The sequence below is a fragment of the Osmerus mordax genome, chromosome 9, assembly GCF_038355195.1.
Source record: "Osmerus mordax isolate fOsmMor3 chromosome 9, fOsmMor3.pri, whole genome shotgun sequence".
NCBI classification, from domain to species: Eukaryota; Metazoa; Chordata; class Actinopteri; order Osmeriformes; family Osmeridae; genus Osmerus; species Osmerus mordax.
The window spans coordinates 15,809,049-15,831,689 of record NC_090058.1 but is presented as its reverse complement, the minus strand read 5'-3'; the positions used below and the strand labels follow the sequence as shown (position 1 = coordinate 15,831,689).

The 22,641-nt window shown below is 54.4% G+C and overlaps 53 non-coding genes across 53 annotated transcripts; 13 read left to right on the top strand and 40 right to left on the bottom strand.

Annotated features, from left to right (window-relative positions):
- Nucleotides 1–50: 50 nt before the first annotated feature.
- trnan-guu (transfer RNA asparagine (anticodon GUU)) lies at nucleotides 51–124 on the bottom strand. The gene has a single exon. It is a non-coding gene; the product is annotated as a tRNA-Asn (tRNA).
- A 143-nt stretch (nucleotides 125–267) lies between these two features.
- On the bottom strand, nucleotides 268–359 carry trnar-ucu (transfer RNA arginine (anticodon UCU)). Its single transcript is given in 2 exon segments — nucleotides 268–303; nucleotides 323–359. It is a non-coding gene; the product is annotated as a tRNA-Arg (tRNA).
- Nucleotides 360–754: 395 nt separating this feature from the next.
- On the top strand, nucleotides 755–827 carry trnak-uuu (transfer RNA lysine (anticodon UUU)). Its single transcript has one exon. It is a non-coding gene; the product is annotated as a tRNA-Lys (tRNA).
- A 240-nt stretch (nucleotides 828–1,067) lies between these two features.
- On the bottom strand, nucleotides 1,068–1,141 carry trnat-agu (transfer RNA threonine (anticodon AGU)). The gene has a single exon. It is a non-coding gene; the product is annotated as a tRNA-Thr (tRNA).
- Nucleotides 1,142–1,754: 613 nt separating this feature from the next.
- On the bottom strand, nucleotides 1,755–1,828 carry trnan-guu (transfer RNA asparagine (anticodon GUU)). The gene has a single exon. It is a non-coding gene; the product is annotated as a tRNA-Asn (tRNA).
- A 143-nt stretch (nucleotides 1,829–1,971) lies between these two features.
- On the bottom strand, nucleotides 1,972–2,063 carry trnar-ucu (transfer RNA arginine (anticodon UCU)). Its single transcript is given in 2 exon segments — nucleotides 1,972–2,007; nucleotides 2,027–2,063. It is a non-coding gene; the product is annotated as a tRNA-Arg (tRNA).
- Nucleotides 2,064–2,458: 395 nt separating this feature from the next.
- Nucleotides 2,459–2,531, top strand: trnak-uuu (transfer RNA lysine (anticodon UUU)). Its single transcript has one exon. It is a non-coding gene; the product is annotated as a tRNA-Lys (tRNA).
- A 231-nt stretch (nucleotides 2,532–2,762) lies between these two features.
- On the bottom strand, nucleotides 2,763–2,836 carry trnat-agu (transfer RNA threonine (anticodon AGU)). The gene has a single exon. It is a non-coding gene; the product is annotated as a tRNA-Thr (tRNA).
- A 175-nt stretch (nucleotides 2,837–3,011) lies between these two features.
- Nucleotides 3,012–3,083, bottom strand: trnae-cuc (transfer RNA glutamic acid (anticodon CUC)). Its single transcript has one exon. It is a non-coding gene; the product is annotated as a tRNA-Glu (tRNA).
- A 368-nt stretch (nucleotides 3,084–3,451) lies between these two features.
- Nucleotides 3,452–3,525, bottom strand: trnan-guu (transfer RNA asparagine (anticodon GUU)). The gene has a single exon. It is a non-coding gene; the product is annotated as a tRNA-Asn (tRNA).
- A 143-nt stretch (nucleotides 3,526–3,668) lies between these two features.
- Nucleotides 3,669–3,760, bottom strand: trnar-ucu (transfer RNA arginine (anticodon UCU)). The gene is given in 2 exon segments: nucleotides 3,669–3,704; nucleotides 3,724–3,760. It is a non-coding gene; the product is annotated as a tRNA-Arg (tRNA).
- Nucleotides 3,761–4,155: 395 nt separating this feature from the next.
- Nucleotides 4,156–4,228, top strand: trnak-uuu (transfer RNA lysine (anticodon UUU)). The gene has a single exon. It is a non-coding gene; the product is annotated as a tRNA-Lys (tRNA).
- Nucleotides 4,229–4,468: 240 nt separating this feature from the next.
- trnat-agu (transfer RNA threonine (anticodon AGU)) lies at nucleotides 4,469–4,542 on the bottom strand. The gene has a single exon. It is a non-coding gene; the product is annotated as a tRNA-Thr (tRNA).
- A 613-nt stretch (nucleotides 4,543–5,155) lies between these two features.
- Nucleotides 5,156–5,229, bottom strand: trnan-guu (transfer RNA asparagine (anticodon GUU)). The gene has a single exon. It is a non-coding gene; the product is annotated as a tRNA-Asn (tRNA).
- Nucleotides 5,230–5,372: 143 nt separating this feature from the next.
- trnar-ucu (transfer RNA arginine (anticodon UCU)) lies at nucleotides 5,373–5,464 on the bottom strand. The gene is given in 2 exon segments: nucleotides 5,373–5,408; nucleotides 5,428–5,464. It is a non-coding gene; the product is annotated as a tRNA-Arg (tRNA).
- Nucleotides 5,465–5,859: 395 nt separating this feature from the next.
- On the top strand, nucleotides 5,860–5,932 carry trnak-uuu (transfer RNA lysine (anticodon UUU)). The gene has a single exon. It is a non-coding gene; the product is annotated as a tRNA-Lys (tRNA).
- A 231-nt stretch (nucleotides 5,933–6,163) lies between these two features.
- Nucleotides 6,164–6,237, bottom strand: trnat-agu (transfer RNA threonine (anticodon AGU)). Its single transcript has one exon. It is a non-coding gene; the product is annotated as a tRNA-Thr (tRNA).
- Nucleotides 6,238–6,412: 175 nt separating this feature from the next.
- On the bottom strand, nucleotides 6,413–6,484 carry trnae-cuc (transfer RNA glutamic acid (anticodon CUC)). Its single transcript has one exon. It is a non-coding gene; the product is annotated as a tRNA-Glu (tRNA).
- A 372-nt stretch (nucleotides 6,485–6,856) lies between these two features.
- trnan-guu (transfer RNA asparagine (anticodon GUU)) lies at nucleotides 6,857–6,930 on the bottom strand. Its single transcript has one exon. It is a non-coding gene; the product is annotated as a tRNA-Asn (tRNA).
- A 143-nt stretch (nucleotides 6,931–7,073) lies between these two features.
- On the bottom strand, nucleotides 7,074–7,165 carry trnar-ucu (transfer RNA arginine (anticodon UCU)). The gene is given in 2 exon segments: nucleotides 7,074–7,109; nucleotides 7,129–7,165. It is a non-coding gene; the product is annotated as a tRNA-Arg (tRNA).
- Nucleotides 7,166–7,560: 395 nt separating this feature from the next.
- On the top strand, nucleotides 7,561–7,633 carry trnak-uuu (transfer RNA lysine (anticodon UUU)). Its single transcript has one exon. It is a non-coding gene; the product is annotated as a tRNA-Lys (tRNA).
- Nucleotides 7,634–7,864: 231 nt separating this feature from the next.
- trnat-agu (transfer RNA threonine (anticodon AGU)) lies at nucleotides 7,865–7,938 on the bottom strand. Its single transcript has one exon. It is a non-coding gene; the product is annotated as a tRNA-Thr (tRNA).
- Nucleotides 7,939–8,113: 175 nt separating this feature from the next.
- trnae-cuc (transfer RNA glutamic acid (anticodon CUC)) lies at nucleotides 8,114–8,185 on the bottom strand. Its single transcript has one exon. It is a non-coding gene; the product is annotated as a tRNA-Glu (tRNA).
- A 380-nt stretch (nucleotides 8,186–8,565) lies between these two features.
- trnan-guu (transfer RNA asparagine (anticodon GUU)) lies at nucleotides 8,566–8,639 on the bottom strand. Its single transcript has one exon. It is a non-coding gene; the product is annotated as a tRNA-Asn (tRNA).
- Nucleotides 8,640–8,782: 143 nt separating this feature from the next.
- trnar-ucu (transfer RNA arginine (anticodon UCU)) lies at nucleotides 8,783–8,874 on the bottom strand. The gene is given in 2 exon segments: nucleotides 8,783–8,818; nucleotides 8,838–8,874. It is a non-coding gene; the product is annotated as a tRNA-Arg (tRNA).
- Nucleotides 8,875–9,269: 395 nt separating this feature from the next.
- trnak-uuu (transfer RNA lysine (anticodon UUU)) lies at nucleotides 9,270–9,342 on the top strand. Its single transcript has one exon. It is a non-coding gene; the product is annotated as a tRNA-Lys (tRNA).
- A 231-nt stretch (nucleotides 9,343–9,573) lies between these two features.
- Nucleotides 9,574–9,647, bottom strand: trnat-agu (transfer RNA threonine (anticodon AGU)). The gene has a single exon. It is a non-coding gene; the product is annotated as a tRNA-Thr (tRNA).
- Nucleotides 9,648–9,822: 175 nt separating this feature from the next.
- trnae-cuc (transfer RNA glutamic acid (anticodon CUC)) lies at nucleotides 9,823–9,894 on the bottom strand. The gene has a single exon. It is a non-coding gene; the product is annotated as a tRNA-Glu (tRNA).
- Nucleotides 9,895–10,270: 376 nt separating this feature from the next.
- trnan-guu (transfer RNA asparagine (anticodon GUU)) lies at nucleotides 10,271–10,344 on the bottom strand. The gene has a single exon. It is a non-coding gene; the product is annotated as a tRNA-Asn (tRNA).
- Nucleotides 10,345–10,487: 143 nt separating this feature from the next.
- trnar-ucu (transfer RNA arginine (anticodon UCU)) lies at nucleotides 10,488–10,579 on the bottom strand. Its single transcript is given in 2 exon segments — nucleotides 10,488–10,523; nucleotides 10,543–10,579. It is a non-coding gene; the product is annotated as a tRNA-Arg (tRNA).
- A 395-nt stretch (nucleotides 10,580–10,974) lies between these two features.
- Nucleotides 10,975–11,047, top strand: trnak-uuu (transfer RNA lysine (anticodon UUU)). Its single transcript has one exon. It is a non-coding gene; the product is annotated as a tRNA-Lys (tRNA).
- Nucleotides 11,048–11,278: 231 nt separating this feature from the next.
- On the bottom strand, nucleotides 11,279–11,352 carry trnat-agu (transfer RNA threonine (anticodon AGU)). The gene has a single exon. It is a non-coding gene; the product is annotated as a tRNA-Thr (tRNA).
- A 175-nt stretch (nucleotides 11,353–11,527) lies between these two features.
- Nucleotides 11,528–11,599, bottom strand: trnae-cuc (transfer RNA glutamic acid (anticodon CUC)). Its single transcript has one exon. It is a non-coding gene; the product is annotated as a tRNA-Glu (tRNA).
- A 374-nt stretch (nucleotides 11,600–11,973) lies between these two features.
- trnan-guu (transfer RNA asparagine (anticodon GUU)) lies at nucleotides 11,974–12,047 on the bottom strand. Its single transcript has one exon. It is a non-coding gene; the product is annotated as a tRNA-Asn (tRNA).
- Nucleotides 12,048–12,190: 143 nt separating this feature from the next.
- Nucleotides 12,191–12,282, bottom strand: trnar-ucu (transfer RNA arginine (anticodon UCU)). Its single transcript is given in 2 exon segments — nucleotides 12,191–12,226; nucleotides 12,246–12,282. It is a non-coding gene; the product is annotated as a tRNA-Arg (tRNA).
- Nucleotides 12,283–12,677: 395 nt separating this feature from the next.
- trnak-uuu (transfer RNA lysine (anticodon UUU)) lies at nucleotides 12,678–12,750 on the top strand. The gene has a single exon. It is a non-coding gene; the product is annotated as a tRNA-Lys (tRNA).
- A 231-nt stretch (nucleotides 12,751–12,981) lies between these two features.
- Nucleotides 12,982–13,055, bottom strand: trnat-agu (transfer RNA threonine (anticodon AGU)). Its single transcript has one exon. It is a non-coding gene; the product is annotated as a tRNA-Thr (tRNA).
- Nucleotides 13,056–13,899: 844 nt separating this feature from the next.
- On the bottom strand, nucleotides 13,900–13,991 carry trnar-ucu (transfer RNA arginine (anticodon UCU)). The gene is given in 2 exon segments: nucleotides 13,900–13,935; nucleotides 13,955–13,991. It is a non-coding gene; the product is annotated as a tRNA-Arg (tRNA).
- A 395-nt stretch (nucleotides 13,992–14,386) lies between these two features.
- trnak-uuu (transfer RNA lysine (anticodon UUU)) lies at nucleotides 14,387–14,459 on the top strand. Its single transcript has one exon. It is a non-coding gene; the product is annotated as a tRNA-Lys (tRNA).
- A 231-nt stretch (nucleotides 14,460–14,690) lies between these two features.
- trnat-agu (transfer RNA threonine (anticodon AGU)) lies at nucleotides 14,691–14,764 on the bottom strand. The gene has a single exon. It is a non-coding gene; the product is annotated as a tRNA-Thr (tRNA).
- Nucleotides 14,765–15,606: 842 nt separating this feature from the next.
- trnar-ucu (transfer RNA arginine (anticodon UCU)) lies at nucleotides 15,607–15,698 on the bottom strand. The gene is given in 2 exon segments: nucleotides 15,607–15,642; nucleotides 15,662–15,698. It is a non-coding gene; the product is annotated as a tRNA-Arg (tRNA).
- A 395-nt stretch (nucleotides 15,699–16,093) lies between these two features.
- trnak-uuu (transfer RNA lysine (anticodon UUU)) lies at nucleotides 16,094–16,166 on the top strand. Its single transcript has one exon. It is a non-coding gene; the product is annotated as a tRNA-Lys (tRNA).
- Nucleotides 16,167–16,397: 231 nt separating this feature from the next.
- trnat-agu (transfer RNA threonine (anticodon AGU)) lies at nucleotides 16,398–16,471 on the bottom strand. Its single transcript has one exon. It is a non-coding gene; the product is annotated as a tRNA-Thr (tRNA).
- An 836-nt stretch (nucleotides 16,472–17,307) lies between these two features.
- Nucleotides 17,308–17,399, bottom strand: trnar-ucu (transfer RNA arginine (anticodon UCU)). The gene is given in 2 exon segments: nucleotides 17,308–17,343; nucleotides 17,363–17,399. It is a non-coding gene; the product is annotated as a tRNA-Arg (tRNA).
- Nucleotides 17,400–17,794: 395 nt separating this feature from the next.
- On the top strand, nucleotides 17,795–17,867 carry trnak-uuu (transfer RNA lysine (anticodon UUU)). The gene has a single exon. It is a non-coding gene; the product is annotated as a tRNA-Lys (tRNA).
- A 231-nt stretch (nucleotides 17,868–18,098) lies between these two features.
- trnat-agu (transfer RNA threonine (anticodon AGU)) lies at nucleotides 18,099–18,172 on the bottom strand. Its single transcript has one exon. It is a non-coding gene; the product is annotated as a tRNA-Thr (tRNA).
- Nucleotides 18,173–19,016: 844 nt separating this feature from the next.
- Nucleotides 19,017–19,108, bottom strand: trnar-ucu (transfer RNA arginine (anticodon UCU)). The gene is given in 2 exon segments: nucleotides 19,017–19,052; nucleotides 19,072–19,108. It is a non-coding gene; the product is annotated as a tRNA-Arg (tRNA).
- A 395-nt stretch (nucleotides 19,109–19,503) lies between these two features.
- trnak-uuu (transfer RNA lysine (anticodon UUU)) lies at nucleotides 19,504–19,576 on the top strand. The gene has a single exon. It is a non-coding gene; the product is annotated as a tRNA-Lys (tRNA).
- Nucleotides 19,577–19,807: 231 nt separating this feature from the next.
- Nucleotides 19,808–19,881, bottom strand: trnat-agu (transfer RNA threonine (anticodon AGU)). Its single transcript has one exon. It is a non-coding gene; the product is annotated as a tRNA-Thr (tRNA).
- Nucleotides 19,882–20,721: 840 nt separating this feature from the next.
- On the bottom strand, nucleotides 20,722–20,813 carry trnar-ucu (transfer RNA arginine (anticodon UCU)). The gene is given in 2 exon segments: nucleotides 20,722–20,757; nucleotides 20,777–20,813. It is a non-coding gene; the product is annotated as a tRNA-Arg (tRNA).
- A 395-nt stretch (nucleotides 20,814–21,208) lies between these two features.
- trnak-uuu (transfer RNA lysine (anticodon UUU)) lies at nucleotides 21,209–21,281 on the top strand. The gene has a single exon. It is a non-coding gene; the product is annotated as a tRNA-Lys (tRNA).
- Nucleotides 21,282–21,512: 231 nt separating this feature from the next.
- On the bottom strand, nucleotides 21,513–21,586 carry trnat-agu (transfer RNA threonine (anticodon AGU)). The gene has a single exon. It is a non-coding gene; the product is annotated as a tRNA-Thr (tRNA).
- Nucleotides 21,587–22,426: 840 nt separating this feature from the next.
- On the bottom strand, nucleotides 22,427–22,518 carry trnar-ucu (transfer RNA arginine (anticodon UCU)). The gene is given in 2 exon segments: nucleotides 22,427–22,462; nucleotides 22,482–22,518. It is a non-coding gene; the product is annotated as a tRNA-Arg (tRNA).
- Between the last annotated feature and the right edge of the window lie 123 nt (nucleotides 22,519–22,641).

The window sequence follows — 22,641 nt, the reverse complement described above, 5'->3', positions numbered from 1 at the left end:
CTCATTGTCACACTGGCAAGACCCACAACAGGGGCAAACAAGAACACATTCGTCCCTGGGTGGGCTCGAACCACCATCCTTTCGGTTAACAGCCGAACGCGCTAGCCAATTGCGCCACAGAGACCCTGTTTTTACAGAAATAGGACCGGAAAATGGAAGGAAACGCTGGGAGACGAGTGCCAAAACTCCCACGAAGAAGAGGAGGAGCGGCCGTACAAATAACTCTTCCCGTGAGCCGTCGACGGGGAGTTTGGGGAAAAAAGAGAACGACTCTGGTGGGACTCGAACCCACAACCTTTGAATGGCTTTTCCTCCCCCTGCCTAGAAGTCCAATGCGCTATCCATTGCGCCACAGAGCCCCCGACGATTTACCCGCTTGACGTCTACCTTTTGAACCCTGGCAGCATCAGGTCCCTGTTTGGGCGAGGTGCGTTGGTGGCATGCCTCACTCTGAGGAAGCAATCAGAGCTTGATTTTGCCAGGTAAGTAAACGACGCTACCAAGTCAGACGCGCTACCGTTGTGCCACGAGGCCTAGTTGTGAGCTCAAGAGGCAACGTTCTGACCTGGCGTCTGATGTGCAACCGTTGTGCCGCAAAGCGCGCTGAGAGTACCGTTTAAAGAGGCTCTTTGTGTCGAAGGTGCACCGGCATGCTTGCGAGGGATTCGCCATACCATCCCTCGGGGTTTGTGTGGCGAAGGAGATGTACATGCAGATGTTCCACGAAAAGCTCAGTGTTTCCTGCCACCCCAGAGCCCGGATAGCTCAGTCGGCAGAGCATCAGACTTTTAATCTGAGGGTCCAGGGTTCAAGTCCCTGTTCGGGCGAAGGCTGTTCAAACCGCGTGGCAGCGTGGGATGAAGCGGGCCAAATTGGTCTCTCTTATGTACCTGACTTTGAGGAAACAATGGAAGGAGCAAGGTTCCAGCGTTCTAGGCCCTGTGTGAGCTGTGTGAGCTGTGTGTTCAAACCACAGAGCGTGACTTGTGGCGCGCAACCTTTGTCTCCGTTGCCCGCCTGACTTTGAGACAAAGGATGCAAAATTGAGCTGACACCTGCGCCTAAAGAGGCACCGCTGAGATTTGAACTCAGGATCTCCTGTTTACTAGACAGGCGCTTTGACCAACTAAGCCACGGCGCCTTGCTTCATCGGACCAGACGGGCTCAGGCTTCCGTTTTCTCTTCGACTAGGTGCTTTAAGGTGGGGTCGAAAGCCACCTTAGAAAGGTATGCCCAACATGCAGCAAAGGCTCTCAAGGCACCAGAATGAAGAGATTTTCCAGCTTCTTGGACTCTGATGGCGGTCTAAAAACAGATTCCCTGACCGGGAATCGAACCCGGGCCGCAGCGGTGAGAGCGCCGAATCCTAGCCACTAGACCACCAGGGAGAGCTTGGCTTCCTCTGCTCGCTGTCAAAGATGAGGACCACGTTGCAGGACGCAGCTAGTCAAAGGTTTCCACTGGACCTTAAAGTTCCCTGACCGGGAATCGAAACCAGCCACTAGACCACCAGGGAGAGACTTAAAAGAGTGGTGCGTCAGCAAAGGCTTTCTTCTTTTGTACCTGAACGGGAGTGAGAATGGGGCATCGCATGCCTTCCTCGCAAATAAAGCCTCCCACTCGCTCGCTCACCCTTTGACAGCTCAGTTGGTGGAGCGGAGGACTGTATTTTTCCGAGATTTTCCAGCTCCGACGGCGGTACAGCTCATTGTCACACTGGCAAGACCCACAACAGGGGCAAACAAGAACACATTCGTCCCTGGGTGGGCTCGAACCACCATCCTTTCGGTTAACAGCCGAACGCGCTAGCCAATTGCGCCACAGAGACCCTGTTTTTACAGAAATAGGACCGGAAAATGGAAGGAAACGCTGGGAGACGAGTGCCAAAACTCCCACGAAGAAGAGGAGGAGCGGCCGTACAAATAACTCTTCCCGTGAGCCGTCGACGGGGAGTTTGGGGAAAAAAGAGAACGACTCTGGTGGGACTCGAACCCACAACCTTTGAATGGCTTTTCCTCCCCCTGCCTAGAAGTCCAATGCGCTATCCATTGCGCCACAGAGCCCCCGACGATTTACCCGCTTGACGTCTACCTTTTGAACCCTGGCAGCATCAGGTCCCTGTTTGGGCGAGGTGCGTTGGTGGCATGCCTCACTCTGAGGAAGCAATCAGAGCTTGATTTTGCCAGGTAAGTAAACGACGCTACCAAGTCAGACGCGCTACCGTTGTGCCACGAGGCCTAGTTGTGAGCTCAAGAGGCAACGTTCTGACCTGGCGTCTGATGTGCAACCGTTGTGCCGCAAAGCGCGCTGAGAGTACCGTTTAAAGAGGCTCTTTGTGTCGAAGGTGCACCGGCATGCTTGCGAGGGATTCGCCATACCATCCCTCGGGGTTTGTGTGGCGAAGGAGATGTACATGCAGATGTTCCACGAAAAGCTCAGTGTTTCCTGCCACCCCAGAGCCCGGATAGCTCAGTCGGCAGAGCATCAGACTTTTAATCTGAGGGTCCAGGGTTCAAGTCCCTGTTCGGGCGAAGGCTGTTCAAACCGCGTGGCAGCGTGGGATGAAGCGGGCCAAATTGGTCTCTCTTATGTACCTGACTTTGAGGAAACAATGGAAGGAGCAAGGGTCCAGCGTTCTAGGCCCTGTGTGAGCTGTGTGTTCAAACCACAGAGCGTGACTTGTGGCGCGCAACCTTTGTCTCCGTTGCACGCCTGACTTTGAGACAAAGGATGCAAAATTGAGCTGACACCTGCGCCTAAAGAGGCACCGCTGAGATTTGAACTCAGGATCTCCTGTTTACTAGACAGGCGCTTTGACCAACTAAGCCACGGCGCCTTGCTTCATCGGACCAGACGGGCTCAGGCTTCCGTTTTCTCTTCGACTAGGTGCTTTAAGGTGGGGTCGAAAGCCACCTTAGAAAGGTATGCCCAACATGCAGCAAAGGCTCTCAAGGCACCAGAATGAAGAGATTTTCCAGCTTCTTGGACTCTGATGGCGGTCTAAAAACAGATTCCCTGACCGGGAATCGAACCCGGGCCGCGGCGGTGAGAGCGCCGAATCCTAGCCACTAGACCACCAGGGAGAGCTTGGCTTCCTCTGCTCGCTGTCAAAGATGAGGACCACGTTGCAGGACGCAGCTAGTCAAAGGTTTCCACTGGACCTTAAAGTTCCCCCTGACCGGGAATCGAAACCAGCCACTAGACCACCAGGGAGAGACTTAAAAGAGTGGTGCGTCAGCAAAGGCTTTCTTCTTTTGTACCTGAACGGGAGTGAGAATGGGGCATCGCATGCCTTCCTCGCAAATAAAGCCTCCCGCTCGCTCGCTCACCCTTTGACAGCTCAGTTGGTGGAGCGGAGGACTGTATTTTTCCGAGATTTTCCAGCTCCGACGGCGGTACAGCTCATTGTCACACTGGCAAGACCCACAACAGGGGCAAACAAGAACACATTCGTCCCTGGGTGGGCTCGAACCACCATCCTTTCGGTTAACAGCCGAACGCGCTAGCCAATTGCGCCACAGAGACCCTGTTTTTACAGAAATAGGACCGGAAAATGGAAGGAAACGCTGGGAGACGAGTGCCAAAACTCCCACGAAGAAGAGGAGGAGCGGCCGTACAAATAACTCTTCCCGTGAGCCGTCGACGGGGAGTTTGGGGAAAAAAGAGAACGACTCTGGTGGGACTCGAACCCACAACCTTTGAATGGCTTTTCCTCCCCCTGCCTAGAAGTCCAATGCGCTATCCATTGCGCCACAGAGCCCCCGACGATTTACCCGCTTGACGTCTACCTTTTGAACCCTGGCAGCATCAGGTCCCTGTTTGGGCGAGGTGCGTTGGTGGCATGCGTCACTCTGAGGAAGCAATCAGAGCTTGATTTTGCCAGGTAAGTAAAAGACGCTACCAAGTCAGACGCGCTACCGTTGTGCCACGAGGCCTAGTTGTGAGCTCAAGAGGCAACGTTCTGACCTGGCGTCTGATGTGCAACCGTTGTGCCGCAAAGCGCGCTGAGAGTACCGTTTAAAGAGGCTCTTTGTGTCGAAGGTGCACCGGCATGCTTGCGAGGGATTCGCCATACCATCCCTCGGGGTTTGTGTGGCGAAGGAGATGTACATGCAGATGTTCCACGAAAAGCTCAGTGTTTCCTGCCACCCCAGAGCCCGGATAGCTCAGTCGGCAGAGCATCAGACTTTTAATCTGAGGGTCCAGGGTTCAAGTCCCTGTTCGGGCGAAGGCTGTTCAAACCGCGTGGCAGCGTGGGATGAAGCGGGCCAAATTGGTCTCTCTTATGTACCTGACTTTGAGGAAACAATGGAAGGAGCAAGGTTCCAGCGTTCTAGGCCCTGTGTGAGCTGTGTGAGCTGTGTGTTCAAACCACAGAGCGTGACTTGTGGCGCGCAACCTTTGTCTCCGTTGCCCGCCTGACTTTGAGACAAAGGATGCAAAATTGAGCTGACACCTGCGCCTAAAGAGGCACCGCTGAGATTTGAACTCAGGATCTCCTGTTTACTAGACAGGCGCTTTGACCAACTAAGCCACGGCGCCTTGCTTCATCGGACCAGACGGGCTCAGGCTTCCGTTTTCTCTTCGACTAGGTGCTTTAAGGTGGGGTCGAAAGCCACCTTAGAAAGGTATGCCCAACATGCAGCAAAGGCTCTCAAGGCACCAGAATGAAGAGATTTTCCAGCTTCTTGGACTCTGATGGCGGTCTAAAAACAGATTCCCTGACCGGGAATCGAACCCGGGCCGCAGCGGTGAGAGCGCCGAATCCTAGCCACTAGACCACCAGGGAGAGCTTGGCTTCCTCTGCTCGCTGTCAAAGATGAGGACCACGTTGCAGGACGCAGCTAGTCAAAGGTTTCCACTGGACCTTAAAGTTCCCTGACCGGGAATCGAAACCAGCCACTAGACCACCAGGGAGAGACTTAAAAGAGTGGTGCGTCAGCAAAGGCTTTCTTCTTTTGTACCTGAACGGGAGTGAGAATGGGGCATCGCATGCCTTCCTCGCAAATAAAGCCTCCCACTCGCTCGCTCACCCTTTGACAGCTCAGTTGGTGGAGCGGAGGACTGTATTTTTCCGAGATTTTCCAGCTCCGACGGCGGTACAGCTCATTGTCACACTGGCAAGACCCACAACAGGGGCAAACAAGAACACATTCGTCCCTGGGTGGGCTCGAACCACCATCCTTTCGGTTAACAGCCGAACGCGCTAGCCAATTGCGCCACAGAGACCCTGTTTTTACAGAAATAGGACCGGAAAATGGAAGGAAACGCTGGGAGACGAGTGCCAAAACTCCCACGAAGAAGAGGAGGAGCGGCCGTACAAATAACTCTTCCCGTGAGCCGTCGACGGGGAGTTTGGGGAAAAAAGAGAACGACTCTGGTGGGACTCGAACCCACAACCTTTGAATGGCTTTTCCTCCCCCTGCCTAGAAGTCCAATGCGCTATCCATTGCGCCACAGAGCCCCCGACGATTTACCCGCTTGACGTCTACCTTTTCAACCCTGGCAGCATCAGGTCCCTGTTTGGGCGAGGTGCGTTGGTGGCATGCCTCACTCTGAGGAAGCAATCAGAGCTTGATTTTGCCAGGTAAGTAAACGACGCTACCAAGTCAGACGCGCTACCGTTGTGCCACGAGGCCTAGTTGTGAGCTCAAGAGGCAACGTTCTGACCTGGCGTCTGATGTGCAACCGTTGTGCCGCAAAGCGCGCTGAGAGTACCGTTTAAAGAGGCTCTTTGTGTCGAAGGTGCACCGGCATGCTTGCGAGGGATTCGCCATACCATCCCTCGGGGTTTGTGTGGCGAAGGAGATGTACATGCAGATGTTCCACGAAAAGCTCAGTGTTTCCTGCCACCCCAGAGCCCGGATAGCTCAGTCGGCAGAGCATCAGACTTTTAATCTGAGGGTCCAGGGTTCAAGTCCCTGTTCGGGCGAAGGCTGTTCAAACCGCGTGGCAGCGTGGGATGAAGCGGGCCAAATTGGTCTCTCTTATGTACCTGACTTTGAGGAAACAATGGAAGGAGCAAGGGTCCAGCGTTCTAGGCCCTGTGTGAGCTGTGTGTTCAAACCACAGAGCGTGACTTGTGGCGCGCAACCTTTGTCTCCGTTGCACGCCTGACTTTGAGACAAAGGATGCAAAATTGAGCTGACACCTGCGCCTAAAGAGGCACCGCTGAGATTTGAACTCAGGATCTCCTGTTTACTAGACAGGCGCTTTGACCAACTAAGCCACGGCGCCTTGCTTCATCGGACCAGACGGGCTCAGGCTTCCGTTTTCTCTTCGACTAGGTGCTTTAAGGTGGGGTCGAAAGCCACCTTAGAAAGGTATGCCCAACATGCAGCAAAGGCTCTCAAGGCACCAGAATGAAGAGATTTTCCAGCTTCTTGGACTCTGATGGCGGTCTAAAAACAGATTCCCTGACCGGGAATCGAACCCGGGCCGCGGCGGTGAGAGCGCCGAATCCTAGCCACTAGACCACCAGGGAGAGCTTGGCTTCCTCTGCTCGCTGTCAAAGATGAGGACCACGTTGCAGGACGCAGCTAGTCAAAGGTTTCCACTGGACCTTAAAGTTCCCCCTGACCGGGAATCGAAACCAGCCACTAGACCACCAGGGAGAGACTTAAAAGAGTGGTGCGTCAGCAAAGGCTTTCTTCTTTTGTACCTGAACGGGAGTGAGAATGGGGCATCGCATGCCTTCCTCGCAAATAAAGCCTCCCGCTCGCTCGCTCGCTCACCCTTTGACAGCTCAGTTGGTGGAGCGGAGGACTGTATTTTTCCGAGATTTTCCAGCTCCGACGGCGGTACAGCTCATTGTCACACTGGCAAGACCCACAACAGGGGCAAACAAGAACACATTCGTCCCTGGGTGGGCTCGAACCACCATCCTTTCGGTTAACAGCCGAACGCGCTAGCCAATTGCGCCACAGAGACCCTGTTTTTACAGAAATAGGACCGGAAAATGGAAGGAAACGCTGGGAGACGAGTGCCAAAACTCCCACGAAGAAGAGGAGGAGCGGCCGTACAAATAACTCTTCCCGTGAGCCGTCGACGGGGAGTTTGGGGAAAAAAGAGAACGACTCTGGTGGGACTCGAACCCACAACCTTTGAATGGCTTTTCCTCCCCCTGCCTAGAAGTCCAATGCGCTATCCATTGCGCCACAGAGCCCCCGACGATTTACCCGCTTGACGTCTACCTTTTCAACCCTGGCAGCATCAGGTCCCTGTTTGGGCGAGGTGCGTTGGTGGCATGCCTCACTCTGAGGAAGCAATCAGAGCTTGATTTTGCCAGGTAAGTAAAAGACGCTACCAAGTCAGACGCGCTACCGTTGTGCCACGAGGCCTAGTTGTGAGCTCAAGAGGCAACGTTCTGACCTGGCGTCTGATGTGCAACCGTTGTGCCGCAAAGCGCGCTGAGAGTACCGATTAAAGAGGCTCTTTGTGTCGAAGGTGCACCGGCATGCTTGCGAGGGATTCGCCATACCATCCCTCGGGGTTTGTGTGGCGAAGGAGATGTACATGCAGATGTTCCACGAAAAGCTCAGTGTTTCCTGCCACCCCAGAGCCCGGATAGCTCAGTCGGCAGAGCATCAGACTTTTAATCTGAGGGTCCAGGGTTCAAGTCCCTGTTCGGGCGAAGGCTGTTCAAACCGCGTGGCAGCGTGGGATGAAGCGGGCCAAATTGGTCTCTCTTATGTACCTGACTTTGAGGAAACAATGGAAGGAGCAAGGGTCCAGCGTTCTAGGCCCTGTGTGAGCTGTGTGTTCAAACCACAGAGCGTGACTTGTGGCGCGCAACCTTTGTCTCCGTTGCACGCCTGACTTTGAGACAAAGGATGCAAAATTGAGCTGACACCTGCGCCTAAAGAGGCACCGCTGAGATTTGAACTCAGGATCTCCTGTTTACTAGACAGGCGCTTTGACCAACTAAGCCACGGCGCCTTGCTTCATCGGACCAGACGGGCTCAGGCTTCCGTTTTCTCTTCGACTAGGTGCTTTAAGGTGGGGTCGAAAGCCACCTTAGAAAGGTATGCCCAACATGCAGCAAAGGCTCTCAAGGCACCAGAATGAAGGGATTTTCCAGCTTCTTGGACTCTGATGGCGGTTTAAAAACAGATTCCCTGACCGGGAATCGAACCCGGGCCGCGGCGGTGAGAGCGCCGAATCCTAGCCACTAGACCACCAGGGAGAGCTTGGCTTCCTCTGCTCGCTGTCAAAGATGAGGACCACGTTGCAGGACGCAGCTAGTCAAAGGTTTCCACTGGACCTTAAAGTTCCCCCTGACCGGGAATCGAAACCAGCCACTAGACCACCAGGGAGAGACTTAAAAGAGTGGTGCGTCAGCAAAGGCTTTCTTCTTTTGTACCTGAACGGGAGTGAGAATGGGGCATCGCATGCCTTCCTCGCAAATAAAGCCTCCCGCTCGCTCGCTCGCTCGCTCGCTCACCCTTTGACAGCTCAGTTGGTGGAGCGGAGGACTGTATTTTTCCGAGATTTTCCAGCTCCGACGGCGGTACAGCTCATTGTCACACTGGCAAGACCCACAACAGGGGCAAACAAGAACACATTCGTCCCTGGGTGGGCTCGAACCACCATCCTTTCGGTTAACAGCCGAACGCGCTAGCCAATTGCGCCACAGAGACCCTGTTTTTACAGAAATAGGACCGGAAAATGGAAGGAAACGCTGGGAGACGAGTGCCAAAACTCCCACGAAGAAGAGGAGGAGCGGCCGTACAAATAACTCTTCCCGTGAGCCGTCGACGGGGAGTTTGGGGAAAAAAGAGAACGACTCTGGTGGGACTCGAACCCACAACCTTTGAATGGCTTTTCCTCCCCCTGCCTAGAAGTCCAATGCGCTATCCATTGCGCCACAAAGCCCCCGACGACTTACCCGCTTGACGTCTACCTTTTCAACCCTGGCAGCATCAGGTCCCTGTTTGGGCGAGGTGCGTTGGTGGCATGCCTCACTCTGAGGAAGCAATCAGAGCTTGATTTTGCCAGGTAAGTAAAAGACGCTACCAAGTCAGACGCGCTACCGTTGTGCCACGAGGCCTAGTTGTGAGCTCAAGAGGCAACGTTCTGACCTGGCGTCTGATGTGCAACCGTTGTGCCGCAAAGCGCGCTGAGAGTACCGATTAAAGAGGCTCTTTGTGTCGAAGGTGCACCGGCATGCTTGCGAGGGATTCGCCATACCATCCCTCGGGGTTTGTGTGGCGAAGGAGATGTACATGCAGATGTTCCACGAAAAGCTCAGTGTTTCCTGCCACCCCAGAGCCCGGATAGCTCAGTCGGCAGAGCATCAGACTTTTAATCTGAGGGTCCAGGGTTCAAGTCCCTGTTCGGGCGAAGGCTGTTCAAACCGCGTGGCAGCGTGGGATGAAGCGGGCCAAATTGGTCTCTCTTATGTACCTGACTTTGAGGAAACAATGGAAGGAGCAAGGGTCCAGCGTTCTAGGCCCTGTGTGAGCTGTGTGTTCAAACCACAGAGCGTGACTTGTGGCGCGCAACCTTTGTCTCCGTTGCACGCCTGACTTTGAGACAAAGGATGCTAAATTGAGCTGACACCTGCGCCTAAAGAGGCACCGCTGAGATTTGAACTCAGGATCTCCTGTTTACTAGACAGGCGCTTTGACCAACTAAGCCACGGCGCCTTGCTTCATCGGACCAGACGGGCTCAGGCTTCCGTTTTCTCTTCGACTAGGTGCTTTAAGGTGGGGTCGAAAGCCACCTTAGAAAGGTATGCCCAACATGCAGCAAAGGCTCTCAAGGCACCAGAATGAAGAGATTTTCCAGCTTCTTGGACTCTGATGGCGGTCTAAAAACAGATTCCCTGACCGGGAATCGAACCCGGGCCGCGGCGGTGAGAGCGCCGAATCCTAGCCACTAGACCACCAGGGAGAGCTTGGCTTCCTCTGCTCGCTGTCAAAGATGAGGACCACGTTGCAGGACGCAGCTAGTCAAAGGTTTCCACTGGACCTTAAAGTTCCCCCTGACCGGGAATCGAAACCAGCCACTAGACCACCAGGGAGAGACTTAAAAGAGTGGTGCGTCAGCAAAGGCTTTCTTCTTTTGTACCTGAACGGGAGTGAGAATGGGGCATCGCATGCCTTCCTCGCAAATAAAGCCTCCCGCTCGCTCGCTCGCTCGCTCACCCTTTGACAGCTCAGTTGGTGGAGCGGAGGACTGTATTTTTCCGAGATTTTCCAGCTCCGACGGCGGTACAGCTCATTGTCACACTGGCAAGACCCACAACAGGGGCAAACAAGAACACATTCGTCCCTGGGTGGGCTCGAACCACCATCCTTTCGGTTAACAGCCGAACGCGCTAGCCAATTGCGCCACAGAGACCCTGTTTTTACAGAAATAGGACCGGAAAATGGAAGGAAACGCTGGGAGACGAGTGCCAAAACTCCCACGAAGAAGAGGAGGAGCGGCCGTACAAATAACTCTTCCCGTGAGCCGTCGACGGGGAGTTTGGGGAAAAAAGAGAACGACTCTGGTGGGACTCGAACCCACAACCTTTGAATGGCTTTTCCTCCCCCTGCCTAGAAGTCCAATGCGCTATCCATTGCGCCACAGAGCCCCCGACGATTTACCCGCTTGACGTCTACCTTTTGAACCCTGGCAGCATCAGGTCCCTGTTTGGGCGAGGTGCGTTGGTGGCATGCCTCACTCTGAGGAAGCAATCAGAGTTTGATTTTGCCAGGTAAGTAAACGACGCTACCAAGTCAGACGCGCTACCGTTGTGCCACGAGGCCTAGTTGTGAGCTCAAGAGGCAACGTTCTGACCTGGCGTCTGATGTGCAACCGTTGTGCCGCAAAGCGCGCTGAGAGTACCGTTTAAAGAGGCTCTTTGTGTCGAAGGTGCACCGGCATGCTTGCGAGGGATTCGCCATACCATCCCTCGGGGTTTGTGTGGTGAAGGAGATGTACATGCAGATGTTCCACGAAAAGCTCAGTGTTTCCTGCCACCCCAGAGCCCGGATAGCTCAGTCGGCAGAGCATCAGACTTTTAATCTGAGGGTCCAGGGTTCAAGTCCCTGTTCGGGCGAAGGCTGTTCAAACCGCGTGGCAGCGTGGGATGAAGCGGTCCAAATTGGTCTCTCTTATGTACCTGACTTTGAGGAAACAATGGAAGGAGCAAGGGTCCAGCGTTCTAGGCCCTGTGTGAGCTGTGTGTTCAAACCACAGAGCGTGACTTGTGGCGCGCAACCTTTGTCTCCGTTGCACGCCTGACTTTGAGACAAAGGATGCAAAATTGAGCTGACACCTGCGCCTAAAGAGGCACCGCTGAGATTTGAACTCAGGATCTCCTGTTTACTAGACAGGCGCTTTGACCAACTAAGCCACGGCGCCTTGCTTCATCGGACCAGACGGGCTCAGGCTTCCGTTTTCTCTTCGACTAGGTGCTTTAAGGTGGGGTCGAAAGCCACCTTAGAAAGGTATGCCCAACATGCAGCAAAGGCTCTCAAGGCACCAGAATGAAGAGATTTTCCAGCTTCTTGGACTCTGATGGCGGTCTAAAAACAGATTCCCTGACCGGGAATCGAACCCGGGCCGCGGCGGTGAGAGCGCCGAATCCTAGCCACTAGACCACCAGGGAGAGCTTGGCTTCCTCTGCTCGCTGTCAAAGATGAGGACCACGTTGCAGGGCGCAGCTTGTCAAAGGTTTCCACTGGACCTTAAAGTTCCCTGACCGGGAATCGAAACCAGCCACTAGACCACCAGGGAGAGACTTAAAAGAGTGGTGCGTCAGCAAAGGCTTTCTTCTTTTGTACCTGAACGGGAGTGAGAATGGGGCATCGCACGCCTTCCTCGCAAATAAAGCCTCCCACTCGCTCGCTCGCTCGCTCACCCTTTGACAGCTCAGTTGGTGGAGCGGAGGACTGTATTTTTCCGAGATTTTCCAGCTCCGACGGCGGTACAGCTCATTGTCACACTGGCAAGACCCACAACAGGGGCAAACAAGAACACATTCGTCCCTGGGTGGGCTCGAACCACCATCCTTTCGGTTAACAGCCGAACGCGCTAGCCAATTGCGCCACAGAGACCCTGTTTTTACAGAAATAGGACCGGAAAATGGAAGGAAACGCTGGGAGACGAGTGCCAAAACTCCCACGAAGAAGAGGAGGAGCGGCCGTACAAATAACTCTTCCCGTGAGCCGTCGACGGGGAGTTTGGGGAAAAAAGAGAACGACTCTGGTGGGACTCGAACCCACAACCTTTGAATGGCTTTTCCTCCCCCTGCCTAGAAGTCCAATGCGCTATCCATTGCGCCACAGAGCCCCCGACGATTTACCCGCTTGACGTCTACCTTTTCAACCCTGGCAGCATCAGGTCCCTGTTTGGGCGAGGTGCGTTGGTGGCATGCCTCACTCTGAGGAAGCAATCAGAGCTTGATTTTGCCAGGTAAGTAAAAGACGCTACCAAGTCAGACGCGCTACCGTTGTGCCACGAGGCCTAGTTGTGAGCTCAAGAGGCAACGTTCTGACCTGGCGTCTGATGTGCAACCGTTGTGCCGCAAAGCGCGCTGAGAGTACCGATTAAAGAGGCTCTTTGTGTCGAAGGTGCACCGGCATGCTTGCGAGGGATTCGCCATACCATCCCTCGGGGTTTGTGTGGCGAAGGAGATGTACATGCAGATGTTCCACGAAAAGCTCAGTGTTTCCTGCCACCCCAGAGCCCGGATAGCTCAGTCGGCAGAGCATCAGACTTTTAATCTGAGGGTCCAGGGTTCAAGTCCCTGTTCGGGCGAAGGCTGTTCAAACCGCGTGGCAGCGTGGGATGAAGCGGGCCAAATTGGTCTCTCTTATGTACCTGACTTTGAGGAAACAATGGAAGGAGTAAGGGTCCAGCGTTCTAGGCCCTGTGTGAGCTGTGTGTTCAAACCACAGAGCGTGACTTGTGGCGCGCAACCTTTGTCTCCGTTGCACGCCTGACTTTGAGACAAAGGATGCAAAATTGAGCTGACACCTGCGCCTAAAGAGGCACCGCTGAGATTTGAACTCAGGATCTCCTGTTTACTAGACAGGCGCTTTGACCAACTAAGCCACGGCGCCTTGCTTCATCGGACCAGACGGGCTCAGGCTTCCGTTTTCTCTTCGACTAGGTGCTTTAAGGTGGGGTCGAAAGCCACCTTAGAAAGGTATGCCCAACATGCAGCAAAGGCTCTCAAGGCACCAGAATGAAGGGATTTTCCAGCTTCTTGGACTCTGATGGCGGTTTAAAAACAGATTCCCTGACCGGGAATCGAACCCGGGCCGCGGCGGTGAGAGCGCCGAATCCTAGCCACTAGACCACCAGGGAGAGCTTGGCTTCCTCTGCTCGCTGTCAAAGATGAGGACCACGTTGCAGGACGCAGCTAGTCAAAGGTTTCCACTGGACCTTAAAGTTCCCCCTGACCGGGAATCGAAACCAGCCACTAGACCACCAGGGAGAGACTTAAAAGAGTGGTGCGTCAGCAAAGGCTTTCTTCTTTTGTACCTGAACGGGAGTGAGAATGGGGCATCGCACGCCTTCCTCGCAAATAAAGCCTCCCGCTCGCTCGCTCGCTCGCTCGCTCACCCTTTGACAGCTCAGTTGGTGGAGCGGAGGACTGTATTTTTCCGAGATTTTCCAGCTCCGACGGCGGTACAGCTCATTGTCACACTGGCAAGACCCACAACAGGGGCAAACAAGAACACATTCGTCCCTGGGTGGGCTCGAACCACCATCCTTTCGGTTAACAGCCGAACGCGCTAGCCAATTGCGCCACAGAGACCCTGTTTTTACAGAAATAGGACCGGAAAATGGAAGGAAACGCTGGGAGACGAGTGCCAAAACTCCCACGAAGAAGAGGAGGAGCGGCCGTACAAATAACTCTTCCCGTGAGCCGTCGACGGGGAGTTTGGGGAAAAAAGAGAACGACTCTGGTGGGACTCGAACCCACAACCTTTGAATGGCTTTTCCTCCCCCTGCCTAGAAGTCCAATGCGCTATCCATTGCGCCACAGAGCCCCCGACGATTTACCCGCTTGACGTCTACCTTTTCAACCCTGGCAGCATCAGGTCCCTGTTTGGGCGAGGTGCGTTGGTGGCATGCCTCACTCTGAGGAAGCAATCAGAGCTTGATTTTGCCAGGTAAGTAAAAGACGCTACCAAGTCAGACGCGCTACCGTTGTGCCACGAGGCCTAGTTGTGAGCTCAAGAGGCAACGTTCTGACCTGGCGTCTGATGTGCAACCGTTGTGCCGCAAAGCGCGCTGAGAGTACCGATTAAAGAGGCTCTTTGTGTCGAAGGTGCACCGGCATGCTTGCGAGGGATTCGCCATACCATCCCTCGGGGTTTGTGTGGCGAAGGAGATGTACATGCAGATGTTCCACGAAAAGCTCAGTGTTTCCTGCCACCCCACAGCCCGGATAGCTCAGTCGGCAGAGCATCAGACTTTTAATCTGAGGGTCCAGGGTTCAAGTCCCTGTTCGGGCGAAGGCTGTTCAAACCGCGTGGCAGCGTGGGATGAAGCGGGCCAAATTGGTCTCTCTTATGTACCTGACTTTGAGGAAACAATGGAAGGAGCAAGGGTCCAGCGTTCTAGGCCCTGTGTGAGCTGTGTGTTCAAACCACAGAGCGTGACTTGTGGCGCGCAACCTTTGTCTCCGTTGCACGCCTGACTTTGAGACAAAGGATGCTAAATTGAGCTGACACCTGCGCCTAAAGAGGCACCGCTGAGATTTGAACTCAGGATCTCCTGTTTACTAGACAGGCGCTTTGACCAACTAAGCCACGGCGCCTTGCTTCATCGGACCAGACGGGCTCAGGCTTCCGTTTTCTCTTCGACTAGGTGCTTTAAGGTGGGGTCGAAAGCCACCTTAGAAAGGTATGCCCAACATGCAGCAAAGGCTCTCAAGGCACCAGAATGAAGAGATTTTCCAGCTTCTTGGACTCTGATGGCGGTCTAAAAACAGATTCCCTGACCGGGAATCGAACCCGGGCCGCGGCGGTGAGAGCGCCGAATCCTAGCCACTAGACCACCAGGGAGAGCTTGGCTTCCTCTGCTCGCTGTCAAAGATGAGGACCACGTTGCAGGACGCAGCTTGTCAAAGGTTTCCACTGGACCTTAAAGTTCCCTGACCGGGAATCGAAACCAGCCACTAGACCACCAGGGAGAGACTTAAAAGAGTGGTGCGTCAGCAAAGGCTTTCTTCTTTTGTACCTGAACGGGAGTGAGAATGGGGCATCGCACGCCTTCCTCGCAAATAAAGCCTCCCACTCGCTCGCTCGCTCGCTCGCTCACCCTTTGACAGCTCAGTTGGTGGAGCGGAGGACTGTATTTTTCCGAGATTTTCCAGCTCCGACGGCGGTACAGCTCATTGTCACACTGGCAAGACCCACAACAGGGGCAAACAAGAACACATTCGTCCCTGGGTGGGCTCGAACCACCATCCTTTCGGTTAACAGCCGAACGCGCTAGCCAATTGCGCCACAGAGACCCTGTTTTTACAGAAATAGGACCGGAAAATGGAAGGAAACGCTGGGAGACGAGTGCCAAAACTCCCACGAAGAAGAGGAGGAGCGGCCGTACAAATAACTCTTCCCGTGAGCCGTCGACGGGGAGTTTGGGGAAAAAAGAGAACGACTCTGGTGGGACTCGAACCCACAACCTTTGAATGGCTTTTCCTCCCCCTGCCTAGAAGTCCAATGCGCTATCCATTGCGCCACAGAGCCCCCGACGATTTACCCGCTTGACGTCTACCTTTTCAACCCTGGCAGCATCAGGTCCCTGTTTGGGCGAGGTGCGTTGGTGGCATGCCTCACTCTGAGGAAGCAATCAGAGCTTGATTTTGCCAGGTAAGTAAACGACGCTACCAAGTCAGACGCGCTACCGTTGTGCCACGAGGCCTAGTTGTGAGCTCAAGAGGCAACGTTCTGACCTGGCGTCTGATGTGCAACCGTTGTGCCGCAAAGCGCGCTGAGAGTACCGTTTAAAGAGGCTCTTTGTGTCGAAGGTGCACCGGCATGCTTGCGAGGGATTCGCCATACCATCCCTCGGGGTTTGTGTGGCGAAGGAGATGTACATGCAGATGTTCCACGAAAAGCTCAGTGTTTCCTGCCACCCCAGAGCCCGGATAGCTCAGTCGGCAGAGCATCAGACTTTTAATCTGAGGGTCCAGGGTTCAAGTCCCTGTTCGGGCGAAGGCTGTTCAAACCGCGTGGCAGCGTGGGATGAAGCGGGCCAAATTGGTCTCTCTTATGTACCTGACTTTGAGGAAACAATGGAAGGAGCAAGGGTCCAGCGTTCTAGGCCCTGTGTGAGCTGTGTGTTCAAACCACAGAGCGTGACTTGTGGCGCGCAACCTTTGTCTCCGTTGCACGCCTGACTTTGAGACAAAGGATGCAAAATTGAGCTGACACCTGCGCCTAAAGAGGCACCGCTGAGATTTGAACTCAGGATCTCCTGTTTACTAGACAGGCGCTTTGACCAACTAAGCCACGGCGCCTTGCTTCATCGGACCAGACGGGCTCAGGCTTCCGTTTTCTCTTCGACTAGGTGCTTTAAGGTGGGGTCGAAAGCCACCTTAGAAAGGTATGCCCAACATGCAGCAAAGGCTCTCAAGGCACCAGAATGAAGAGATTTTCCAGCTTCTTGGACTCTGATGGCGGTCTAAAAACAGATTCCCTGACCGGGAATCGAACCCGGGCCGCGGCGGTGAGAGCGCCGAATCCTAGCCACTAGACCACCAGGGAGAGCTTGGCTTCCTCTGCTCGCTGTCAAAGATGAGGACCACGTTGCAGGACGCAGCTAGTCAAAGGTTTCCACTGGACCTTAAAGTTCCCCCTGACCGGGAATCGAAACCAGCCACTAGACCACCAGGGAGAGACTTAAAAGAGTGGTGCGTCAGCAAAGGCTTTCTTCTTTTGTACCTGAACGGGAGTGAGAATGGGGCATCGCATGCCTTCCTCGCAAATAAAGCCTCCCGCTCGCTCGCTCGCTCACCCTTTGACAGCTCAGTTGGTGGAGCGGAGGACTGTATTTTTCCGAGATTTTCCAGCTCCGACGGCGGTACAGCTCATTGTCACACTGGCAAGACCCACAACAGGGGCAAACAAGAACACATTCGTCCCTGGGTGGGCTCGAACCACCATCCTTTCGGTTAACAGCCGAACGCGCTAGCCAATTGCGCCACAGAGACCCTGTTTTTACAGAAATAGGACCGGAAAATGGAAGGAAACGCTGGGAGACGAGTGCCAAAACTCCCACGAAGAAGAGGAGGAGCGGCCGTACAAATAACTCTTCCCGTGAGCCGTCGACGGGGAGTTTGGGGAAAAAAGAGAACGACTCTGGTGGGACTCGAACCCACAACCTTTGAATGGCTTTTCCTCCCCCTGCCTAGAAGTCCAATGCGCTATCCATTGCGCCACAGAGCCCCCGACGATTTACCCGCTTGACGTCTACCTTTTCAACCCTGGCAGCATCAGGTCCCTGTTTGGGCGAGGTGCGTTGGTGGCATGCCTCACTCTGAGGAAGCAATCAGAGCTTGATTTTGCCAGGTAAGTAAAAGACGCTACCAAGTCAGACGCGCTACCGTTGTGCCACGAGGCCTAGTTGTGAGCTCAAGAGGCAACGTTCTGACCTGGCGTCTGATGTGCAACCGTTGTGCCGCAAAGCGCGCTGAGAGTACCGATTAAAGAGGCTCTTTGTGTCGAAGGTGCACCGGCATGCTTGCGAGGGATTCGCCATACCATCCCTCGGGGTTTGTGTGGCGAAGGAGATGTACATGCAGATGTTCCACGAAAAGCTCAGTGTTTCCTGCCACCCCAGAGCCCGGATAGCTCAGTCGGCAGAGCATCAGACTTTTAATCTGAGGGTCCAGGGTTCAAGTCCCTGTTCGGGCGAAGGCTGTTCAAACCGCGTGGCAGCGTGGGATGAAGCGGGCCAAATTGGTCTCTCTTATGTACCTGACTTTGAGGAAACAATGGAAGGAGCAAGGGTCCAGCGTTCTAGGCCCTGTGTGAGCTGTGTGTTCAAACCACAGAGCGTGACTTGTGGCGCGCAACCTTTGTCTCCGTTGCACGCCTGACTTTGAGACAAAGGATGCAAAATTGAGCTGACACCTGCGCCTAAAGAGGCACCGCTGAGATTTGAACTCAGGATCTCCTGTTTACTAGACAGGCGCTTTGACCAACTAAGCCACGGCGCCTTGCTTCATCGGACCAGACGGGCTCAGGCTTCCGTTTTCTCTTCGACTAGGTGCTTTAAGGTGGGGTCGAAAGCCACCTTAGAAAGGTATGCCCAACATGCAGCAAAGGCTCTCAAGGCACCAGAATGAAGGGATTTTCCAGCTTCTTGGACTCTGATGGCGGTTTAAAAACAGATTCCCTGACCGGGAATCGAACCCGGGCCGCAGCGGTGAGAGCGCCGAATCCTAGCCACTAGACCACCAGGGAGAGCTTGGCTTCCTCTGCTCGCTGTCAAAGATGAGGACCACGTTGCAGGACGCAGCTAGTCAAAGGTTTCCACTGGACCTTAAAGTTCCCCCTGACCGGGAATCGAAACCAGCCACTAGACCACCAGGGAGAGACTTAAAAGAGTGGTGCGTCAGCAAAGGCTTTCTTCTTTTGTACCTGAACGGGAGTGAGAATGGGGCATCGCATGCCTTCCTCGCAAATAAAGCCTCCCGCTCGCTCGCTCGCTCGCTCGCTCACCCTTTGACAGCTCAGTTGGTGGAGCGGAGGACTGTATTTTTCCGAGATTTTCCAGCTCCGACGGCGGTACAGCTCATTGTCACACTGGCAAGACCCACAACAGGGGCAAACAAGAACACATTCGTCCCTGGGTGGGCTCGAACCACCATCCTTTCGGTTAACAGCCGAACGCGCTAGCCAATTGCGCCACAGAGACCCTGTTTTTACAGAAATAGGACCGGAAAATGGAAGGAAACGCTGGGAGACGAGTGCCAAAACTCCCACGAAGAAGAGGAGGAGCGGCCGTACAAATAACTCTTCCCGTGAGCCGTCGACGGGGAGTTTGGGGAAAAAAGAGAACGACTCTGGTGGGACTCGAACCCACAACCTTTGAATGGCTTTTCCTCCCCCTGCCTAGAAGTCCAATGCGCTATCCATTGCGCCACAGAGCCCCCGACGATTTACCCGCTTGACGTCTACCTTTTCAACCCTGGCAGCATCAGGTCCCTGTTTGGGCGAGGTGCGTTGGTGGCATGCCTCACTCTGAGGAAGCAATCAGAGCTTGATTTTGCCAGGTAAGTAAAAGACGCTACCAAGTCAGACGCGCTACCGTTGTGCCACGAGGCCTAGTTGTGAGCTCAAGAGGCAACGTTCTGACCTGGCGTCTGATGTGCAACCGTTGTGCCGCAAAGCGCGCTGAGAGTACCGATTAAAGAGGCTCTTTGTGTCGAAGGTGCACCGGCATGCTTGCGAGGGATTCGCCACACCATCCCTCGGGGTTTGTGTGGCGAAGGAGATGTACATGCAGATGTTCCACGAAAAGCTCAGTGTTTCCTGCCACCCCAGAGCCCGGATAGCTCAGTCGGCAGAGCATCAGACTTTTAATCTGAGGGTCCAGGGTTCAAGTCCCTGTTCGGGCGAAGGCTGTTCAAACCGCGTGGCAGCGTGGGATGAAGCGGGCCAAATTGGTCTCTCTTATGTACCTGACTTTGAGGAAACAATGGAAGGAGCAAGGGTCCAGCGTTCTAGGCCCTGTGTGAGCTGTGTGTTCAAACCACAGAGCGTGACTTGTGGCGCGCAACCTTTGTCTCCGTTGCACGCCTGACTTTGAGACAAAGGATGCAAAATTGAGCTGACACCTGCGCCTAAAGAGGCACCGCTGAGATTTGAACTCAGGATCTCCTGTTTACTAGACAGGCGCTTTGACCAACTAAGCCACGGCGCCTTGCTTCATCGGACCAGACGGGCTCAGGCTTCCGTTTTCTCTTCGACTAGGTGCTTTAAGGTGGGGTCGAAAGCCACCTTAGAAAGGTATGCCCAACATGCAGCAAAGGCTCTCAAGGCACCAGAATGAAGAGATTTTCCAGCTTCTTGGACTCTGATGGCGGTCTAAAAACAGATTCCCTGACCGGGAATCGAACCCGGGCCGCGGCGGTGAGAGCGCCGAATCCTAGCCACTAGACCACCAGGGAGAGCTTGGCTTCCTCTGCTCGCTGTCAAAGATGAGGACCACGTTGCAGGACGCAGCTAGTCAAAGGTTTCCACTGGACCTTAAAGTTCCCCCTGACCGGGAATCGAAACCAGCCACTAGACCACCAGGGAGAGACTTAAAAGAGTGGTGCGTCAGCAAAGGCTTTCTTCTTTTGTACCTGAACGGGAGTGAGAATGGGGCATCGCATGCCTTCCTCGCAAATAAAGCCTCCCGCTCGCTCGCTCGCTCGCTCACCCTTTGACAGCTCAGTTGGTGGAGCGGAGGACTGTATTTTTCCGAGATTTTCCAGCTCCGACGGCGGTACAGCTCATTGTCACACTGGCAAGACCCACAACAGGGGCAAACAAGAACACATTCGTCCCTGGGTGGGCTCGAACCACCATCCTTTCGGTTAACAGCCGAACGCGCTAGCCAATTGCGCCACAGAGACCCTGTTTTTACAGAAATAGGACCGGAAAATGGAAGGAAACGCTGGGAGACGAGTGCCAAAACTCCCACGAAGAAGAGGAGGAGCGGCCGTACAAATAACTCTTCCCGTGAGCCGTCGACGGGGAGTTTGGGGAAAAAAGAGAACGACTCTGGTGGGACTCGAACCCACAACCTTTGAATGGCTTTTCCTCCCCCTGCCTAGAAGTCCAATGCGCTATCCATTGCGCCACAGAGCCCCCGACGATGTACCCGCTTGACGTCTACCTTTTCAACCCTGGCAGCATCAGGTCCCTGTTTGGGCGAGGTGCGTTGGTGGCATGCCTCACTCTGAGGAAGCAATCAGAGCTTGATTTTGCCAGGTAAGTAAAAGACGCTACCAAGTCAGACGCGCTACCGTTGTGCCACGAGGCCTAGTTGTGAGCTCAAGAGGCAACGTTCTGACCTGGCGTCTGATGTGCAACCGTTGTGCCGCAAAGCGCGCTGAGAGTACCGATTAAAGAGGCTCTTTGTGTCGAAGGTGCACCGGCATGCTTGCGAGGGATTCGCCATACCATCCCTCGGGGTTTGTGTGGCGAAGGAGATGTACATGCAGATGTTCCACGAAAAGCTCAGTGTTTCCTGCCACCCCAGAGCCCGGATAGCTCAGTCGGCAGAGCATCAGACTTTTAATCTGAGGGTCCAGGGTTCAAGTCCCTGTTCGGGCGAAGGCTGTTCAAACCGCGTGGCAGCGTGGGATGAAGCGGGCCAAATTGGTCTCTCTTATGTACCTGACTTTGAGGAAACAATGGAAGGAGCAAGGGTCCAGCGTTCTAGGCCCTGTGTGAGCTGTGTGTTCAAACCACAGAGCGTGACTTGTGGCGCGCAACCTTTGTCTCCGTTGCACGCCTGACTTTGAGACAAAGGATGCAAAATTGAGCTGACACCTGCGCCTAAAGAGGCACCGCTGAGATTTGAACTCAGGATCTCCTGTTTACTAGACAGGCGCTTTGACCAACTAAGCCACGGCGCCTTGCTTCATCGGACCAGACGGGCTCAGGCTTCCGTTTTCTCTTCGACTAGGTGCTTTAAGGTGGGGTCGAAAGCCACCTTAGAAAGGTATGCCCAACATGCAGCAAAGGCTCTCAAGGCACCAGAATGAAGAGATTTTCCAGCTTCTTGGACTCTGATGGCGGTCTAAAAACAGATTCCCTGACCGGGAATCGAACCCGGGCCGCGGCGGTGAGAGCGCCGAATCCTAGCCACTAGACCACCAGGGAGAGCTTGGCTTCCTCTGCTCGCTGTCAAAGATGAGGACCACGTTGCAGGACGCAGCTAGTCAAAGGTTTCCACTGGACCTTAAAGTTCCCCCTGACCGGGAATCGAAACCAGCCACTAGACCACCAGGGAGAGACTTAAAAGAGTGGTGCGTCAGCAAAGGCTTTCTTCTTTTGTACCTGAACGGGAGTGAGAATGGGGCATCGCATGCCTTCCTCGCAAATAAAGCCTCCCGCTCGCTCGCTCGCTCGCTCACCCTTTGACAGCTCAGTTGGTGGAGCGGAGGACTGTATTTTTCCGAGATTTTCCAGCTCCGACGGCGGTACAGCTCATTGTCACACTGGCAAGACCCACAACAGGGGCAAACAAGAACACATTCGTCCCTGGGTGGGCTCGAACCACCATCCTTTCGGTTAACAGCCGAACGCGCTAGCCAATTGCGCCACAGAGACCCTGTTTTTACAGAAATAGGACCGGAAAATGGAAGGAAACGCTGGGAGACGAGTGCCAAAACTCCCACGAAGAAGAGGAGGAGCGGCCGTACAAATAACTCTTCCCGTGAGCCGTCGACGGGGAGTTTGGGGAAAAAAGAGAACGACTCTGGTGGGACTCGAACCCACAACCTTTGAATGGCTTTTCCTCCCCCTGCCTAGAAGTCCAATGCGCTATCCATTGCGCCACAGAGCCCCCGACGATGTACCCGCTTGACGTCTACCTTTTCAACCCTGGCAGCATCAGGTCCCTGTTTGGGCGAGGTGCGTTGGTGGCATGCCTCACTCTGAGGAAGCAATCAGAGCTTGATTTTGCCAG